This window comes from Catharus ustulatus, chromosome 7 (genome assembly GCF_009819885.2).
Source record: "Catharus ustulatus isolate bCatUst1 chromosome 7, bCatUst1.pri.v2, whole genome shotgun sequence".
Taxonomy (NCBI): domain Eukaryota; kingdom Metazoa; phylum Chordata; class Aves; order Passeriformes; family Turdidae; genus Catharus; species Catharus ustulatus.
In genome coordinates, this window is record NC_046227.1 from 792,803 (window position 1) to 812,050 (window position 19,248).

Here is a 19,248-nt window from a genome sequence, read left to right on the forward strand (position 1 = left end):
CTAGCACAGTTTCAAAACCAGACACTACAGTATTTGAGTTGTGCAAACTCAAGTACATCCTAAAACCCCAAAAAGCCCCAGTGGCAAGGCCTGTCCTCAGCATATCCTAAAAAATCCCCCCGTGTGAGAGCACCGCGTACCTGGGGATGTTGTGGTTTGGGTTTTCCTCCATCCAACCACGTTGCTGCTGTGATCTCAGATCCATCCGGCTGCCGAATTTGGTAACCGCCATGGGGTTTTGCTCCCTGTGCCGTGGGCAGTGCCCGTGTTTACACCTCCCTTTGTGTTGTCAACTCTTCCCCAGAAGGTTTTTGACATTTCTCCTCCCGGTCATGGCAAAGCTTTTCCTTCCTTTTTGCATTCCTGGGAACCGCTGGCTGAGCATGCTGAGCCGGTTCCTTTGGAAAACCCAGAGGAGGTTGTCGGGATGCCACCTTCCTTCCATCCTTCCTTTCCATCCTTCCTTTGCATCCTTTCCCTCAGCTTTTTGCCGGGATGGGAAGATTTTTCCCAAGACTACAGAGCTTGTCTCCTCCAAACTCCCAGCAATGTGGATTTGTTTTGCAGCATCCCCCTTTTCCCTGGGAATGCTCTTCCCTGGGCTGTGACCTTCCCTGGGGATGCTCTTCCCTGGGGATGCTTTCCAGGCCCAGTGCAGGCACAGAGAGAGGGGACGGAGCCCTCATTTTGAGGCTCTCCAGGGTTTTTTTCACCTTTTTGAGCCATTAAGCTTCTTCATTTCAGATGACTTTGCCACAGGGCAGCCGTGCCAATGGGGTGGGAGCCAGGATGCTCCTGCATGCCAGCATGTGCTGCCCAGGGCATCCTTTGTACCTGCTTGGGAAGAAAAGGAACATCTTTCAATCCTCTTTACAGTGAAGTGAGGCCTAGTTTGCAGTACACAAGTAACCATTGGGGTTTTTTTTGTTGTGGTTTTTTTTGTTTTGGTTTGGTTTTTGTTGGGATTTATTTTTTTTTTTTTTTACTTTCGATACAAAACATTCCTTTTTTTTATTAGTCATGGTCATGTATTCATTCCATTCTTCCTTTTGTAAACTTTTTTGGGCCCACATTCTTTTATGGGCATTGATATATATAAATATATATATAAATATATATGAATATATTTTTTTAAGTTTCCTACACCTTGAGGTTGCATGATCTGTAAGGTTGGCATGTCTTTATATTGTATACAGATTTTGCACGCCAAACTTGGCAGCTTTGAAAACGATAATGAGAAAAAAAAACAAAAACAAAAAGAAACTAAAAAGAGGTGGTTTGGGGTTTCTTTGGGTTGGTTTTTGTTTTGCTTTGTTTTTATATTGGTTTTTTGGGTTTTTTTTCCTCTCGTGGCATTTGTGGAGACTAAAGATTGGAAGTTTGGGATGTTGTTGTCACACACACTCACCCACACAGCTACACACCAAGGAAGGAGAGTGGGAATTCTCTTTTTTTTTTTTTTTGAGTCTTACTGAACTTAAGAAGAAGAAATTGTGCTTTTTATTGTTAAAAAGAGTAAATAAATAAAAAACAAAAAGGACTGCTTAAACATTTCTCATTTTAAGAAGAAAAAAAAAAACTAAGAAGTTTATCTAGCACTTGTGACTTACCAATAATAGAGTTTATTGTATTTATGTGGAAACAGTGTTTTTAGGGAAACTATGCCGAACACACCAAGTAAACTGCCTGTGTCATTATTATTATTATTGTTATTATTATTATTTTTCCTTTGGGTTGGTGTTTTTGCTTTGATTTCTTGGCTGGGTGGAGAGGTTGGATGCAACCCTTGTGTCAACACACGGAGTCGTTCATTCCAAGGAGCCAGACGGATGGATGGATGGATGAGGAGGACTTTAAAGAGTTAACTCTTCAGCACATCTGCGTTAACTTTTTTAAGAAATTACTTTTACATGATGTATTATTGCTCGGTTTCACTTTAAGCAGTCGTGTACTGTGCAACACTGTGGTTTAAAAACAAGACTTTACAGCAAAAGGCAAAACGTGTTTCTTCATTGTCATGAAGTTGGGCTCATTCTCAGCTCATCTTCACTTTGTCTTTGATATTGATGATGAAAAAGAAAAAAAAGTATCCTATTGAAATAAAATAAATTAACACTTTTTCTGTGCTCCATAGTGGAGGCGCTATTTTCCAATTTATGAGGATGACAAACTTATATATATAATATATATATAAAAGTGGGGGCGGGGAGGGAGGGGAAGGGGTTGAAACATTATTCACCCGAGAGCTTATTACAGATATGTAGTATCAAAAAGTTGTAACTATATTATATTCTACTTTATACCTATACATGCTCAGTATGACGTCACCATTGGTAGCAGCTACCGGTTTACGCTGTAATTTAGACACAATTTCACTCTTCTTGTATGGACCCTACTTTCAGTGATGGTAGCATTCTTTGTGCTCGATTTTCTGATGGTCCTTTCTTTTAAATTGGTGGAGTTGGAATATTTTTCTCATTCTTGCTTTTTTCTTTCTTTGTTTTTATTTTGTTTTATTTTTCTCTTTTCTCTTTGTTTTTTTTTCTTTTTTTTTGTTTTTTACTGGCCAATGGTGTCTTTCTCTGACAGTACCGACTTCAATTTCAACTTTATTAGGAGTCCAGTATTTTGTACCACATTATGACAACTTGTTATTCTTGTGGTGTAAATAAAAGAAAAAAGTTAATTATAATATCACCCAGGTTTCTGCTGCTGATCTTCTTTCTTTCCATTGCTGGGACGGGATGTTTCATCTGCTGGGCTCTTGGTGTGTCGTGGACGGGGGTCTTGGTGCCAGAGTGGGTTTTGGGGTAAAATATACCCATGTCCATGCTGGGGTGTTCTTGGAAAAGTTCTGGAGTTTCCCAGTTTCCTGTGGCTACTAGGTGAATGTTGACAAGTGCCCACAAAAAACCAATTGAGTTTCCAGTTGAAGCAACTCCACCTTTATACCTTCCACGGCCTTTTTCATCTAATGTTTTTCCCTCTCACTGGATTCCTGCTTGTCTCTGGAGCCCCCTGAACCATCCAAAAGCCGTCTGCTCCATGTGTGTCACCTGGAATTGCCCTGTGGCCACAGGGGAGGCAGCCACGCTTTGGTCTGGGCTCCTGCCGGTGGTTCCCTGGGAGCAGCAGCAGGCTGGTGTTCACCCAGGGCTCCTCGTGGCAGGGAGAACTTGGGATCCTCACCATTTCCTCAGCAGTGAAGTGTCCTCTGCTGCTTCAGCATGATTAATGGCAGTCATGGAATGGTTTGGGGTTGAAGGATCTGGGAGGTCCTCTCTCATCCCACCTCTTCCACTATCCCAGGGTGCTCCAAGCCCTAGTGTCCAACCTGGCCCAATGTTCAACACTTCCAGGGATCCAGGGGCAGCCACAGCTGCTCTGAGCACCCTGTGCCAGGGCCTGCCCACCCTCCCAGGGAACAATTCCTTCCCAATATCCCATCCATCCCTGCCCTCTGGCAGTGGAAGCCATTCCCTGTGTCCTGTTACTCCATGCCTTGTCCCCAGTCCCTCCCCAGCTCTCCTGCAGCCCCTTCAGGCTCTGCAAGGGGCTCTGAGCTCTCCCTGGAACCTGTATTTGTGTGCAAAGTGTGGTGATTATTTTAGGACTGTGATCTGTGGGGTCCAGCCTGGCTGGGAGGGCACCTGCAGCTTCCAGGAGCTGGGGGAGCTCATTTCTGAGAGTGAAATCCCACTGCTGGGTGATCCAGCTGAGGCAGAGACCTTGTTTGGAGGGCTGGGGGCTGCTTCAGACACAATCCCAGCCCCCGTGCCAGGCATCCTCTCATCTGGAATCCTCTGAGCTCACTGTGGGCACAGGGACATAAACCTAAGGGGAGAGTTGAGCTCAGTGCTGTGGTACCTGCTGCTTTAGCCGCTGGAGTTTTTACAGCCAGGAATCTGTTAATCCCAATGAAAATGACATTGTACTGCAAGGAATATGATCCAACAGGATTTTGAAGTGGTTCTCTCCTGGCTCCTCTGATATGTGCCCATGGCTGGGTGTGAGGGTTGGATGCCTGGCCTGGCACACCCTTCCCATGGCTCTCACTGGCTTTAATTTTCTTAATTTCACTTGTTTTCCTAATATTTTTAAAGGAGGAAGAGGCAGTTTCTCCCTCTGGGCAGCAAGTCAAGGCTTTGTGCTTTAGATGAATGCCTGTGGCAGTGGGAGCACTGCAGGGGGAAGAAAGGGGTCCAATTTAAATGTACAACCTGAGCACACGGGAGGTGGGAGTTCAGTCTGTGCCAGCAAAACATCCGGGATTTATGTTGGGATTTGGGTCTGGGTGGAGTAGAAACCTTCTTCTAGAGTTGGGTTGATCTCTTAGGGAATTCTCTGAAGTTCACTCAGGGACCTGAGAGTTCATTTGTTGTCCCTGCCTGGATGTGATGTGTTGGTGTAAACTGCAAAGTTGCCCTGGGATAGAGAAAATGCTGGGGAAAAAGTGCGTGGAGTTGAAGTTGCAGGGGATGTCAAAGGGACTGGGAGTTCCTGGCAGAGAGAGGCTGGAAGATGTTCAACGCTGTTTCCCTGGAGGAAAATCCTGTGAGCATTGATGGGAAGGTGCAATAACAGAGGTACATCCAGGAATGTGAGAGCTTCCTGCATGGGTATGGGAGAAAAGGCTGAGGCTGGGCTGAGGCAGGAGAAAGTTCATAGCAAGAGGGACACAGAGGGGCTGGAGCTCTGGAGGTGCCTGAAAAACCAGGGCTGAGAGCAACAGAAAATATATTTTAAGAATTGTGGTAAAAAACCCAGCTCCCCAGGCTGTGGGGAAGGCACAGTCTGCCTTTTTCTCAGCAGCACAAGCTGGCAAAGCCAGTTCCTGCTGAGGATGGGGAATATATTCCCATTCTATGGCTGTGCTAATGGAAGGCTTCAGCAGAAACGGAGTAAATCCCAACCTAATTACAGGCTCTGAGGGAAAGGACTCCTTCCTGGGGAACACAGAGAGGGGCCAGGTGTCTTCTGGGTGCCCACCAGGGTAAAGTAAACCTCTGCCCACATTTACAGCAAATTAAATTATTCCAGTAGCAGAAGAAAATGTTTGGGGGTGAAACAAAACCACCCCAAAATCTCACTGCTGCACAGCAGAAGTGAGGAAAATATTTCCTGTGTAGATTGAATCGCACAGCCAAAGCATCAGTGTGCACAAGCCACAGGCAGGTGCCCTTTATCTGATTTATTACAGGCCCATTTCAGTATTTTTCATCTATTTTTTAAATAATCCATTCCCCTTCCCTGAGGGAAGGGTTTGGAATCACAGAATCACGGAAAGGGACTTTGAAGATCATCTTGTTCCAGCCCCCTGCCATGGTCAGGGACTCCTTCTTCAAATTCAGTGCAAAAAAAAAAAAAAAAGGGGGGGTTTTACTGTATTTAGAAGGATGAGGGTGCAGACAGAATGGTGCATTTGTGCTATATCAAGGCACAATTATCCAATGGTCACCAGCTTCAGAGAGCCCGCAGGAACAAGAAACCTGTTTCCCATTAAATCAGGAAGGGAACGGGGAGCAATTCCTGAACTTTAAAGGTGATTAAATACCCAGAGTCCTTTAGCAAGCTTTCAGAATTTCACTCTTCAATTACACGTTGGAGTTTGAAGGCGGGAAAAAGAATATAAAAAACTAAAAATCCCTCCTTCCCCACTAGCAGAGAGCAATTCCTGCAATCCCCCCCAATCCCCATGGATAATGCAGGCAGCTCGGGCTTAGCAGCCGCCTTTGAGCCGCTGAGTTCTGCCAGTGGTGAGCGGCAGGAATTTCTGGAGCCCATTTATCCAAGAGGAGGTCCCGGCGCTGCTGAGGGTCCCCAAGCCAGCCCAACCCTGGCAGCGCTGCTCCCAAATCCTTCTGTGCTCCCAAATCCTTCCAGCAGCAGGAAAACCTGGGGATGAAACCAAAGGGATGCAATGCGGCTTTGGGAAAGACGGCGAGAACTCGGAGAAGGGGGAAAACCTGGCTGGGAGCATCCCGAGCCTATCCCGAACCCCTGCCAAGGCTGGGGAGCAGCCAAGGGAAGAGGGGCTGGTTTTTAGGGAATGTCCTCAGGCTGGGGCAACCAGGTGCCCAGCCCCACGTCCGGGAAGCAGGAGGAGGGGGAGGAGGAGGAGGAGGAGGAATATCTGCACACCCAGACTCCAGAGTGGCTTCTGGCTGGAAGCTGATCAGGGCTGCCTGGCTTCCCCCGGGCTGATGGATGGTGGCCCCTGACTCGCTGGGATGCTTTCCCTCGTTTTAGGGGGCAGAGGATGCTCACTCTGTGGTTGGTGAAGCAGCTCCACGTTGGGGATAATAAATTGCCTTGGCCAGGTTTATCTGCTGGGCCCTGAGCTGTGCCAGGTCCTGGGAGTGCTGAAAACGTGGCTGGAATTGAATTATTCTGGGCGGGCTGCAGGCTAATTCCTCTTTCATCTAAAGCCTTCTCATATTTGACCTCTCTCCCCTTTATCTGCAATGGGAAATTCGATTTGCACTGTTATTCCAAAACAATTCCTCTCAGTTCCCTTTGTGAGGCAGGACTGAGAGTTTGAGTATGCAAGGTTGCTTTCCTGCTCTGCAGTGGAGAGGCTTGAGGGGGTGGATGGAGGGAAGAGGAGCCCAAGTAAGGCAGGGAAGTGTCTGCAGGTTCCATCAGGGCTCCTCCAAAATGCATCTTGGCTCTGCTCTGGGACACAGCTGGATCATGACCCCCCTTCCCAAGGATCCTGGCTCACCGTGCCCGTGCTGCTGGGCAGCTCAGCCAGTCCTTTCTGGTGCAGAGCCATGCTGGAATTTTGTCTGGAGGAGGGAAGGGACACAGAAACATGGAGCTCGGCAGCTCCCAACCTCCCCTCAGTCGGGAACCGTGGTGCCTTGAATTTATTTGGAATAATCACTTTGGTGATTTGGAAAAGTCCTCTCAGACCAGAGTCCAACCATTGCCCTAGCACTGCCAATCTCACCAGTGACCCATGTCCCCAGGTGCCACATCCACATGGATTTTAAATCCCTCCAGGCATGGGGACTCCACTACTGCCCTGGTAGCCGTGCCAATGCCTGGCCTCCCTTTCAGGGAAGAAATTTTCCCTGATATCCAACCTAAACCTTCCTTGAGGGACTGAAGGGAATCCCACTGTGGGATTCTCCGGTCCTCTGAGCAGAGCTGAACCATGTGGACAACCTGCAGAAGGACTGAAGTTATTTGTGGAGACTTCCAGGTGAGTTTTTGCTCTTACCCCATGTCCTACCGTAGGACAGGTTTCTTCTCCTCCCTTGCCCTACCTGAAAGAAGTTTTGCCTGTGTCATCCTTAGCTTTGGGACTTTGGGGAGTTGAAAATTTACAGCAGAACAACTTCAAAATGAGGAAGTGAGAACTCACAGCACAAATGCTCTGAAAAAAATGAATTGGCTGACAATGCTTAGGAGTAGCTCTCAAAGCAATATCTTTCTAAAGAAAATTAAACATAATTTCCCAGTTCTTGCTTTGGGTTGGGTGTTTTTTCTTCCCTCCCCTCCCCCACTTTGGGCACAATTAAATCTGTGAGCTCAAAGGAACACATTGTATTTTGTCTGGTTGCTGGAGAAGTCAAGTGGAATGGGAAAAAACACCCTGGCTGCCATCAAATCCATCTGTTAGTTGAGCAGCATCACACTTGTCCTGCTGGGTCGCTGGGAAGAGCCAATTTGAGGCTCAAGTGCTTTCCCAATTTTAGCTGGTTTTTCTCCTTTTCCAGACAACTTGGATTTCGCTTGGAACCTGTCTGGCAGTGTTTGGCTTCCTGCCAGGGCCTGTGGAGATTAATGACATGGAAAATGAGGAATGTTGGCCATAAAACTCTGAAATTGTGGGAAAAAGGCAGCTTAGAGAGGCAGCCTCTGGTGAGGTGTGAGGTTGCTTCAGGGGTGGAGTTTGGGATGACAAAGGCTCCAACAGGATTATTTTCCCCATCCCCAGAAGTGTCCAATGCCAGGCTGGAGACTGGGGCTTTGAGCACCCTGGGATAGTGGAAGGTATCCCTGCCTATGGCAGGGGATGGCATGAGATTGAGTTTTAAGGTCCCTTCCATTCCAAACCATTGCAGGATTCTGAGATGGGAAAATCCCCTCGGTGGAGGGTGCCTCTCTCCAGCAGGCAGCTATGGTTAATTCTGAGCAGGAGAGAGGAAAGCTGGGAGGATTATATCCAGAATTTTCCATGAGCCTGGCCTGGGCCTCCCTTGCACCATGGGGCACCCCCTTCATCCCCAAGGTGTGCAGGAGCTTCACCTCCTCCTAGATCTTGACTGAAAGCCGTGCAGGATGGAAATTCTCAGTTATGAAATGGGGCGACCCATGGGAAGGATCCAGGAAACCCCAAATTGGTGGGGACAACACGTTCCTCAGGAATCTGTGCCTGGAATTGGCATCCTAAAGCCTTCAGGCAGCAGAGGCAGTGCCAGCACCCCCTGAGCTCTGGTTAAACCAGAGGAGAGAGCTCTTCAAGAGCTGCCATGCCAGGAGCATGGTTTTATTCGCTGCAGAATTTACCTAGAAACACATTTGAGGCTTTGCTGTCCTGAGGGAAGGGGCTTGGTGACCTCTTGCTGGAGCAGGGCAGCTTGACCATGGCCAGGGAAGGAGGATTTGAGGTGGATGCAGCAAAGCTGGAGGAGCTTGGCGGGCAGGGATTTAGGATGCTGGGCCACGATCTTGACCCTGTGAAGGTGTGGGACGAGGGATGGGGCTGTTTGAAGTCCCAGCCACCCACCTTCCTTTTCCAGCCCCTTAAATCGAGTCTGAGCTTGATTAAATCAGCATTTCCTGGTTGGAAATGGGGTGAGGACAGGCTCAGAGCTCCTGTGGCACCCAGGGAAAGTAGCACTGTGCAGCATCCCCACCCTGGAGGAGATGGATTGAGGTTTGGCCCTTGGATTATTTTCTTTAACCCAAACTCAGGCCAACAGAACAAAACCTGGCGGATAGGGAAGATGAGGGTGAGTGAGTCTTTAGGTAGGAAAAGGTGGAAATCACCTGGAAAGAAGAAATATAGATATATTTATATATATATATATATATTTTGTATGCATAAATATATATATAAAATCTGACCCAGCACTGAACTTTTCTGGCAGGGAAGTGAAATTCATGAGGAAATACAGCCCAGCCTGCAATTCCTCATTATTTCAGTGGGAGCCACATTAGTGGGGCCAGTAAATCTGCCAGATGGCAATGGGGGGATTAGGTGGGAAGGTGGGACCCTCAGGAGGGTGCTGTGCCTGCCCTCCCCCACCTTCTTCCTTAAGGAATGTTTATCACCCCAGCTCCCAAAACACTCCCAGAGGTTTGTTTATAATAAAATCTTTATGGTGCTCAGAGGTTTGGGGTGGGTTTTTTCCCTTCCCCTGTTGCATGGGAAGGGTTGGAGGATGGCAGCTCCAAGCAGCTGTGGCTGCCCCTGGATCCTGGGAAGTGCTCGAGGACAGGCTGGATGGGGCTTGGAGCAACCTGGGGTAGTAGGTGAGATGTTCAGAAATCTTCCACTGCCCTTGTTGAGCAGGGTGAACAGGGAATGGGCTCAGGAGTTACCTGGGTGGCAGGGATAAGAAAACCAGCAGACAGACACCATCCCCAAAATCTTGTTTGCTTAAGCACCCAGCCCAGGCTGCCAGGCTGGGCTCAGTCCCAGTGGGGTGTTGGTTGTCCCCGTGCTCTGCAGAACTCATGACACATCAAGGAAAAGCCTTTTCAACCAGCTGAGCTAAAGAAAAGATTGGAAAAAAAAATCCAAGTGACTGCCAGAGAGCGCAGCTGGCTCCTTCCTCTCTGAGTCTGTTTGCTGTAGTCACTGAGGTCAGCCTGGAACAACCACCCATCCCCAGCCTTCCTCCTGCTTTACCTTCAGCTTCCATTTCCATTTGTGAAGGAAGAAGGATGAGCTAGGAAGGATGCAGGATGAAGGACAGGCTGTTTGTCTGGGGCGGAGGAGGGAAAAGCAGCGCTGTCCCCTGACGAGCAGTGCAATTCCTGGTGAGTGTTCCCAGGACCCATCCTGGCAGCCGGCAGGCAGGCAGGGCTGTGCCAAGGGATGATATCACACCACGGGGCTGATGGACTCCAGAGCTGCTCCGACAGATCGAGCAGAGATAAAAGGAGAGCTGTCTGCACAGGACAGAGCCCAGCCCATCACCTTCGGGAGATAAATGGAGCCAGTTCTATTTGGGAGGGGGGAGGAGGTAATAAATGAAATGTTGCAGTGACCTAAGGGGGATTGCAGAATCCCAGGGTGGTTTGGGTGGGAAGGGACCCTAAAGCTCATCCATTCCACTCCCTGCCATGGGCAGGGACACCTTCCACCATCCCAGGGTGCTCCAAGCTCCATCCAACCTTGAATGGATGGATGGGCACAAGGGAAATATTGACCTGTTCCCTAGTGGACAAAAAAAGATGATCCCAGGAGAAACCCCCACATCTCCCATTTCCACAAAAATACCAAATGAATGGGATAACTCTCCCTCCCCACCACGTTTCTGCAAAGGGAACTGTCAAATTTGCTTTATATCTTAATATTATAGTTCTTTAATAATAGCCTCATTGTGGGCTGGGGACTCAGGACAGTAAAATGTGAGATGTAGGTTTTGTCAATGGCCAAATCTGAAATATTCCTGGTGTCCCAGGCTTGGCACTAAATTTCCTGTTCATAATGTACATCTCTACCATCCCCAGCATTTTCTGGTGACTTGTGCTCGGGCTGGCTTGGACACGCTGAGACACACACTAAATTATTTGGAGAACAGAAATAAAAAGTACCTCAAGGGCTTCCAGACTGAAGGAAAAAAATGTTCAGCCTTTTGTCCATGTTTCCTCCACATGGATATTTGGTCTAATCAGCACAAGCCTTTTATTTAGGGTTCATTTTGAACCCTTTTATTGATTTATTTGTATGATGCCAACAGGACAAAGAGCACAAGCTCTGCCTGAGGGAGTACATTGGGCAGAACCTCGCTTGGTGAATCCCATGGTCAGAGGAGTTCTTGGGTGACCCCGTGGCTTTATGTCCCCTCAGATGAGGGACCATGGAGACCTGGGATCCTGAAGAAGCCAAGACTGACCACACTGAACTCTGTGGTGCCTGCACTATTGGATATCGCTGGGAAAAGGTGATCTCGGGGACTGGAAAAGATGGAGATGGTCTCTCACTGCTCCTGATAAAGGATGGCCTCCTTTCCCTGCTGGGGAAAAGAAAGACCCATCCTCTCCAGGGCCTGTGGTGCTTTCCTGAAGGATCTGGACAACAATTCTCACATCCCACATGGCTCCTCCACGCTGGAGGTTGCTACAGCGTCCCGCTGGTGCTGTGGGGTTATGGGGAAAACCTTCTCAAGTGGGTGCTGTGGATTTTGGGTGTGGTGGACACTCAGAGCTACAGAGCCTCCCAACACAGCATGTCATGCTTCCCAGGAGGACACAGCCATCTCCTCAACTCGTTACCTTCCACTCCCCTCTAGTGGCTATGGAGCCAGTGTTGGAGCCAGGGAGGCACAGTGGAGCTCAGTGGTGCAGGGAAGTGGCTTTTTATTCATCATTGATGCCACCTGAAGGGCACAGCGGGTTCCTGCTCAGGCCCAGAGAGGCATGAGCCTGTGTGACACACCACAGGCTGTGTGACATTCCCCAGGGTGGTGGAGATGAGGGTCACCCTGCACTTTCCTTTCCTCAAAAAAAACAAAAAACAAAACAAAACAAAAAAAACCCAAATAAAACAACAACAACAACAAAAAAAAAAAACCCAAAAAAAAAAACAAACAAAAAAACCCAAAAAAACCAACCAAAAAAAACCCACCTAAAAACCCACCAAAAAACCAAAAACCAACAAAAAAACAGTAACATCTTCACTCCTTAAAGAAAGAAACTAAAACAAGAAAATGTAGCTACAATTGGCTAGAGGGCATTAATGCTGTTGTCCCCATCTCCCCCTCCTCTGTCTCGAGCCCCTGAGATGCTTGGGTGTCAGTTCTGTTTTCGGGCTGAGCCGACTCCAACACGTGGCCAAGAGCCTGGAGAAGAAAGATATTGTTAATATGATGCTCTGGCCTCAGTTCCTGATGCTGTCAGCTACCCGGAGAGCTGAAAATGAGAGGATGAGAATGGAGTTGAGATGGGATAATAAATATCAGGCAAGGACCCCCTTCAGCTTCTCTGCTGTCATCCCAAGAGGTTCTCTCAGAACTGGTGCCAATCCTTGCTAAGCAAACATCTCTGTGCTCGTGTCTCCTCCTTGCTGAGCACTCCCCGAGCACAGGGAAGGGAGCAGGATACCTGAGACCTGGTACAGGGACTCTGACTTTGCTTTGCCCTCTGTGATCCAGCAGACCCGGATTTGAGGCGCCTCGGAGCTGGGGCGCTCCACCCAAGAGCCAGACCGTGGTGCCAGCACTCCAGCTGGTTCAGGTGGTGGTGGAGGGACACAGAGTGACCCCTCAGCTCCTGCCCCAGTGTTTCACCAGCTGGCAGCATCTTTTTAGGTCCATTCCCATGTGTTTCTCTTCTGGGATGGCAGATCCCTGCCTCCAGGGGTGGGAAAACAGCGGACCAGCCTGCACAAAGAGGCACCCCAACTGTCACCCCCCCATCCTCCCCATCCTCCTCGGGGACATCTCTACCAGCCCTCCTAGGGACCACCCCATCCCTGTCACCACCCTGCCCAACCTTTCTCCCAGTGTGGGTCCAGGGACCTTTGTGTTTGCTTGAGAAAACTGAGATTCCACTTTTTTTTTCTTTCTTTCTTTCTTCCTTTTTTTTTTTTTTTTCCCTTTTTCCCCTTTGGAAGTTGGGAGGTTTCCAGCATGAGTCACTGCCCGCCTCCCCTCCGTAATTAGCGCGCTGGGAGTTGCGAGGATGACTCTGGGGTAGTCTCCTAGAATTAATCAAAGTGTGTCTTCCACATTTCAGTGCTGTAAAACCATCATCCGGCCAAATCCCTCCTGACTGGCACAGCTCTATCCCAGTTCTTTCTCCCTCTACTCTTTCCTCTTCTTTTTTTTTTGTTTTTGTTTTTTTGTTCTCTTTTATCCTTTCCCCTTAGCAGCATTTCCCACAAATCACTCGTAACCTCTTTTCCCCTTAAATTTGGCAGAGCCCTTCTCAGGGAGGTTTGCTTGTTTTGTGCTTGCAACTCTTTTCCTGGTGTCCATCAATGTGTTGCTGTGGTCGGATGTTGGGAAGTTTGGGCTTTGTTTTGTTGGGTTCACAGGCTTCTGACATCTTAAATAACAGGATGGTTTCACCATTTGACAGTAGGAACAAAACCTGAGTGACCCACCCCACTGGCACTTTCAACTCCCCATTAAAACCTTCCCAGTTTTAACTGCTTTCAGGATTAAACTAACGTTTTAAGGATAAAAAAAAAAAAAAAAAAAAGTGATTTTGAGCATTTCCCACCTCTCTGTTGGTCACCTTGTTCTGTAAAAGCTGTGTGGGTGGAAGAGCTCTGGTTGCTTTGCTGGTGGGAGCTCTGTGCATCAAGTCCCAAATGGTTTGGAAGGGACCTTAAAGCTCAACCCAGGTGGGCAGGGACACCCCTCACTAGTCCAGGTTGCTCCAAGCCCTGTCCAGCCTGGCCTTGGACACTTTCAGAGATGGGGCAGGAGAGAGAATGAGGTCTGATGCGGGACGTTCATTAAATTAAATTGTTTGACCCTTGCCTTGCTGAGCTAAAACCTTTAGGTTTAATTCCCATGAAATCCAGCATTGCCCTTCCTCTGGAATCTGCATTTGAGGGCAGTGCTGCTGAGATAAAAGGCCCACAGCAGAAAACACTGGGTTTGGGGATTTAGCAGTGCGGGTAGGAATGCTGAAAGCTGGGATGGGGCTGGTTGCCATACGGTATTTCTCCTTGTGATGATGAAATGTGTCTTTCCTGGTACTGGAGTACAGATCCCCGTGCCTTTTGATACCCATGGTATCTTGAATTCCTCCTGGATGACTGGCAAGTTCTTAAAAAACAAACTTGAGAGTTGGAATTTTGCACTCCCTCTTCATTTATCCAGCTCTGTTTTCAGTTCTCAGGGTACGCTTAGATATGCAAGCCTTGACTTTTCTAGTAGTAAATCTCCAAAAACTCAAAATAATGATTTGGGGTGAAATATGAAATGATGGAAAGTTCTGGCAAACCAAAATTGAAAAAAAAAAAGAAAAGGAGGGAAAGGAGATACATTCTTTGTAAAGAGTATTTCATTCAACCTGAAATTAAATATTTTTCTTGAACAGTGGTTTATATTGTACAATTTCTTTTTAAATCATAATTTTCATTGAGGCACTCCAAATATGCCTTCTTAACTTTTTCTCCCAATTTTGTTGTTTCTAAACACCCCATGAAATTCCTGCAATTTGTTGTGATTTTTAAAATATGCTTTTAAAAAAGCATCACCCACCTCTACTTCCCCCAGGCTTTTGACATCATCCCAACACCAAAGGCAGCATTCCCTGAATAATGTGGAGCTGCTCCCTGCAATCCAGGAGCTGCACATCTGCAAACCAAATTTCACCTTTAGGTGAGTAAAGCCAAGGACAGAATCGGAGAGTCGAGGAGCTAATGACGATGATTTTTGGCACAAGTTTGGGCAAGTATCTCTGTTCAGCACAGGCCTGTAACTTGTGCTCAGACACGTGTGCACCTAAATCCTATTCGGCATGTGCTGGAAGTCAAACCTTGACTTTTAACCTCCTAAAAAGTCCTGGAAAGCCATGAAATGTGCTTAAAGACCAGAAATGAAAACACATTGTCGCTGGCAGTAACCACTGGGTTCTGAGGGATGTTCGTTTTATAGGTCAAAGACAGATGGGAAAAATTCATGCATTTCCCAAATAACAATGGGAACCATTTAATCTGGAACAGCACTGTGGGGCTGGGTGGTTCACAGATTTTGGATGCAGGTGCTGCTAAACTTGGCTGGGACAGGGTGTCAGCTTGCTGAGAATGGATCCAGGGGATCCCACCTCCAAGGGCTCCAACTCGTGACAGCCAGCACTGAGCCTCTGAGGGCTCATGGTTGGATCCTGACCACCTGGTGCATCCCTTATGCTTCTTCCAGAGCCAAGATCCAGAGCCATCCTGGTAGAGCCAGCAGGATTTTGAGGGGAAATCATTCTGCAAGTGCTCTGCAAAGACCTTGGCAGCAGGAATTTGGGGGGATCCAGAAACATGATGGAGGGGACAGGCCTGGAGTGTGTGTGGGAGATGCAGGAATTGGAGGGAGGGAGGTTGGGCAGTGCCTGGACAGGGCCCTCAGGGAATCCCTGCCCTTCCTGTGGGATCAGGATAAATCCCCACATCCACAAGTCTGAAGGGGCTGGGGCAGGTTGCTCTCCATCACAGCCGATGGGTTTGGGAAGGAGCCCGCTGGAGTTCAGTGCTCCACGCTACAGGATAATGGGAACACAGCAGCCAGCACGGCTTGGTTTGGGATTTTGACCATCCAAAGGGAACCCCAGGCTCCTGATCAGTTCTTCAGCTCCAGGCTGTGAAAGGCAGTGGGAAAAATGATATGAAGGAGCCTGACTGCACAACTGCAGAGAGACAGGGCCCTGTGGACCCTTTATTTTTATATTTTCTTCCTCCTCCTCCTCCCCACCATGGCATCAGCCCCCAGGCACTGTCCTCCATGCTGAGGTCGGATGGGGAGCTGGGGATGACCCAGAGAGGGGGAAATGTTTCCCTCACAGCAGTCCAAGAGAGATGGAAGAGCAGAGACAAAGCAATGGTTTGTCCTTTGGCCAAGGTGATGTGGGAAGATCACCAAATGGTTTGGGGTTGGGTTGGAAAGGACCTTAAAGCTCATCTCATTCCACCCCTTGTGGGGGAAGGACACTTCCACTATCCCAGAGGGCTCCAAGCCCCGTCCAACCTCATCTTGAACATGAACATCACAGCTCAGAAATCACCCACTGGCAGGATTTGAGCAGCCAAACCTCTTAACCTGTTTTGAGGTTATCTAAATCACCAAATCCTTTCCCCACACCAGCTGAGCTCTGAAACTTCCCTGGAAGCAGGGGAAACAGGAGAGCAGAGCCCTGAGAGCCCCTGCTGGAAAAGTTATGTGAGAGATTTCAGGATCAGTAAAACAACGTTAGGGCAGAACTTTTTGCTAGTCTCAGAGATGTCCACAAAAACAGAGGGGTCCAGGACAAGAAGAAACACAGACCATGCTTTGCACTTTGTGCAGTTTGGGTTGCTCTTTTCTAGGGCATGAACGAGTGCAGGCAGCCAGCCTGGAAGCCAGCTGCATCTCCTGCTTTTTTCCCCTTGTTTTCTCTCCAAAGCAAAGCAAGCACATGTGTTTCAGACAGTGTAGTTTGGTTTTGCACTTTCCAGCCCCTGGCATGTCAAACAGAGCCCTGATCCTGTGGGAACACAGGTGGCAAAGCCATTAAAACCAGGCACTGGGACCAAGAGACAGCTGTGGGGTTTCCCATCTCTGTCACCTTTATTTTTCCAGCACTGATAAGTTGCATTGTGGGGGAGGATCCTGGCCAAAGCTTCCCAAAAATCATGGGGTTGGACCTGGTTTTGGGGAATGAAATGTCCCTCTTGTTAAAGAGAATGTAAAGTTGGGGGGAGTCATCTTGGTACTAAATGAAAATTTATGAGGAGGAGGAAGGTGGAGGAGGAGGAGGCTTTGTTTAGAAGTGAAATCATCAGCTCCCAGCCTGACCTTTGGCTCCTCCCGACCCCAACATTAACGAAGGGGAAAGGGTCTGGTTGTACAAACATGTCACATGTGAGGGCCTGAGATCTGGTTACAGAGCTATGCCAGAGGTGGCTGCTCCCAGCCAGGGCTGGGGCTGGACGTACCCATCCTGCCCCTGACAGGGCTGGGGGAATCTCCTGCAGCCCCCTCTTAGATCTGAGCTTTTGTCTTTGTGTTCTGCTCATCCCAGACGGTTGTGGAGTGTGTGGAAAGCCCTGCAAACCTGATGGACATTTTAAGGAATGTTGAAGAGTTTGGCCAGAGAAGCTGTGGCTGCCCCTGGATCCCCTGGATCCCTGGAAGTGTCCAAGGCCAGGTTGGACAGGGCTTGGAGCACCCTGGGACAGCAGAAGGTATCGCTGCCCATGGCAGGGGTGGCACAGGATGAGCTTTGATGTCCCTTCCCACCTAAACTGTGCTGTTTTCTATGAATTTCTAGCAGGAAAGAGCAGCTTCTAAGAACATAAAATCCCTTCTCACCAACACGGTGCTCCTGCAGTGTTTGCAACAAAAATATTGTCCTTTTTGATTTAATTCTCTTTCAACACAGCACTAACAAATATGGGCTTAGCAAGGCACTGCTGAAGTCCCAGTGCAGAGGAATGAAATGATCACCTGACATGGAGACATGGAAAGTGACTTGGAGCCTGTAGGAGCTGTCCATCTCCACCCTGAGGTCTGCATGTGTGGTCTGGAAGAAGCAGGTCTTTGCCTTCCTTCCTGTCTGTACTTCATGTTAGAAGTTTGGGGTTCTAGGTTTGGTGAATATTAACTTTTCTGGCGGCTTTTACCTGCTCCAAGTTGCCCAAGCAGCTCTGTCTCCTAAGACCAGGATGTTCTGTTGTGGCAAGTGGCAAATGAAGTACAAGCCCAAACCCTGGCAGGAGGAGTCCATGGACCACCAGCTGTTCCAATGTCCCCAGAGGTCATGGTGGCACACAGGCAACTTGGATGTTGCTGATAGTAATGATGATGCCTGCAGGGAGAGCGGCCCAGGCAATAACTCATGGGAATATATTCATGCTCCAGCCAATTCTTCTGACTTCCTGTATCCCAGGGGAAAAAAAAGAAAAAGGAGAAATAAAAATCAATTGACAGAATTCCACATGGGGGGCTTGGAATGCCACGAGGCACCAGGAGACCACCTTGGATGGATCTAAAGGGTCTCCAAGGTTGGCCTGGGTGTGGCTCACCTTGGGTGTGGTGGCTGCGTGTCCGGCCCCATGGGGGAAGTCTTCCAGCTTTGGCACCTTGCATGGTGTCCCAGGAATGTCCCTGTGCCTGCCCCTGGATCCCTGGAAATGTCCAAGGCCAGTTTGGAAGGGGTTTGGAGAAGCCTGGGACAGTGGAAGGCATCCCTGCCCCTGGCAGGGGGTGGGAAAAGATGACCTCTAAGGTCACAAACCAAACCATTCCATGATTTCTTGGTGTGAAGAACTGTGGCCATGGAGGTCCCTGCCCAGCATTTTGGATCCATCACCCCACGAGGACTGCCCTGCCTGATGCTTGGATGGACATTTCCCACCACGAGTTGCTGTCCTGTGCATCACCAGGCCATGCCAGCTGGTCTCTTGCCCAATTCCTGCTGAGTTCCCACCCGACCACTAATTTGGGAAAGCAATCATGGTCCTGCAGGGCCCCTCTTGAACGAGGGTTTCTGCAATAAGGGACCTAAGGAAATTCCATTACGGATCTCCTGGCCATGTGCGAAGCAGGAATGGTGGGGGGTTTTTTTGGGTTCTTTTTTTTTTTTCAACTAAGTGCCCGGACAGCTCCAAAGACGTGATGAACTGCAAATGACCCGTAGAGCCCATTGTCTCTGGGAGCTGGTGACAAAGCCACAGCGACCAGGCAGGGATGTCACACCCCGCTGGAAAACAATGATGCTGGAATGAAGCTGGGAATGGGGATAGTCCCCTTCCGGAGGGTGGAGAGGGAAGAAGGCACCGGTGACAATGAGGGAAACCCAGAGTGAGCCATGCATGTCCCCAGTGATGCCTTAAGTTTTAGTTTTCATCTTTTCCAGACTCTGAACTGCACTGGTGTGTAACTCTGAACTTCATACAAAGTGTTAGCAAGTTCCCCTCACAGCTCAGTCACACAAATCAATCCTTTTCCAGCCCCAGAACCAAGGACTCTGCTGCAGCTTCAGCCCCAAAAAGTGCAAACAGCAGAGAATTGAGGAGAGCAATCGGGGAGGGTGGGACTGCAGAACCTGGAGCTGGAATTGGACAATGAACCCCAACATGGAAAGGGAACAAAACTTACAGAAGTGTGAGAACTTCTAACTCAGAACCCATCTTAGATCCTGGATCCATCCTGGGTGCAGCCACGGCTGGGCTCTTGCACTGCCCAAAGTGAATCCTTTGAAGGCCTTTAAGTAAATACCCACTTTATTCTTTTAACACTGCCCAGCCTCTGTTCCCGGGAGTCTCTTTAGGCATCACCAGCCTCAAATTGCTTTTGTATGGGATGAAATTCACAACCCTCAACTGGAAGCACATGCCCAGGCCGTATCCATCATCCAGGCCGG

General features: G+C 48.6%; 1 pseudogene; it reads left to right on the forward strand.

Annotated features, from left to right (window-relative positions):
• The first annotated feature begins 1,508 nt into the window (after positions 1–1,508).
• LOC116998654 lies at positions 1,509–2,814 on the forward strand (annotated as a pseudogene).
• The last annotated feature ends 16,434 nt before the right edge of the window (positions 2,815–19,248 follow it).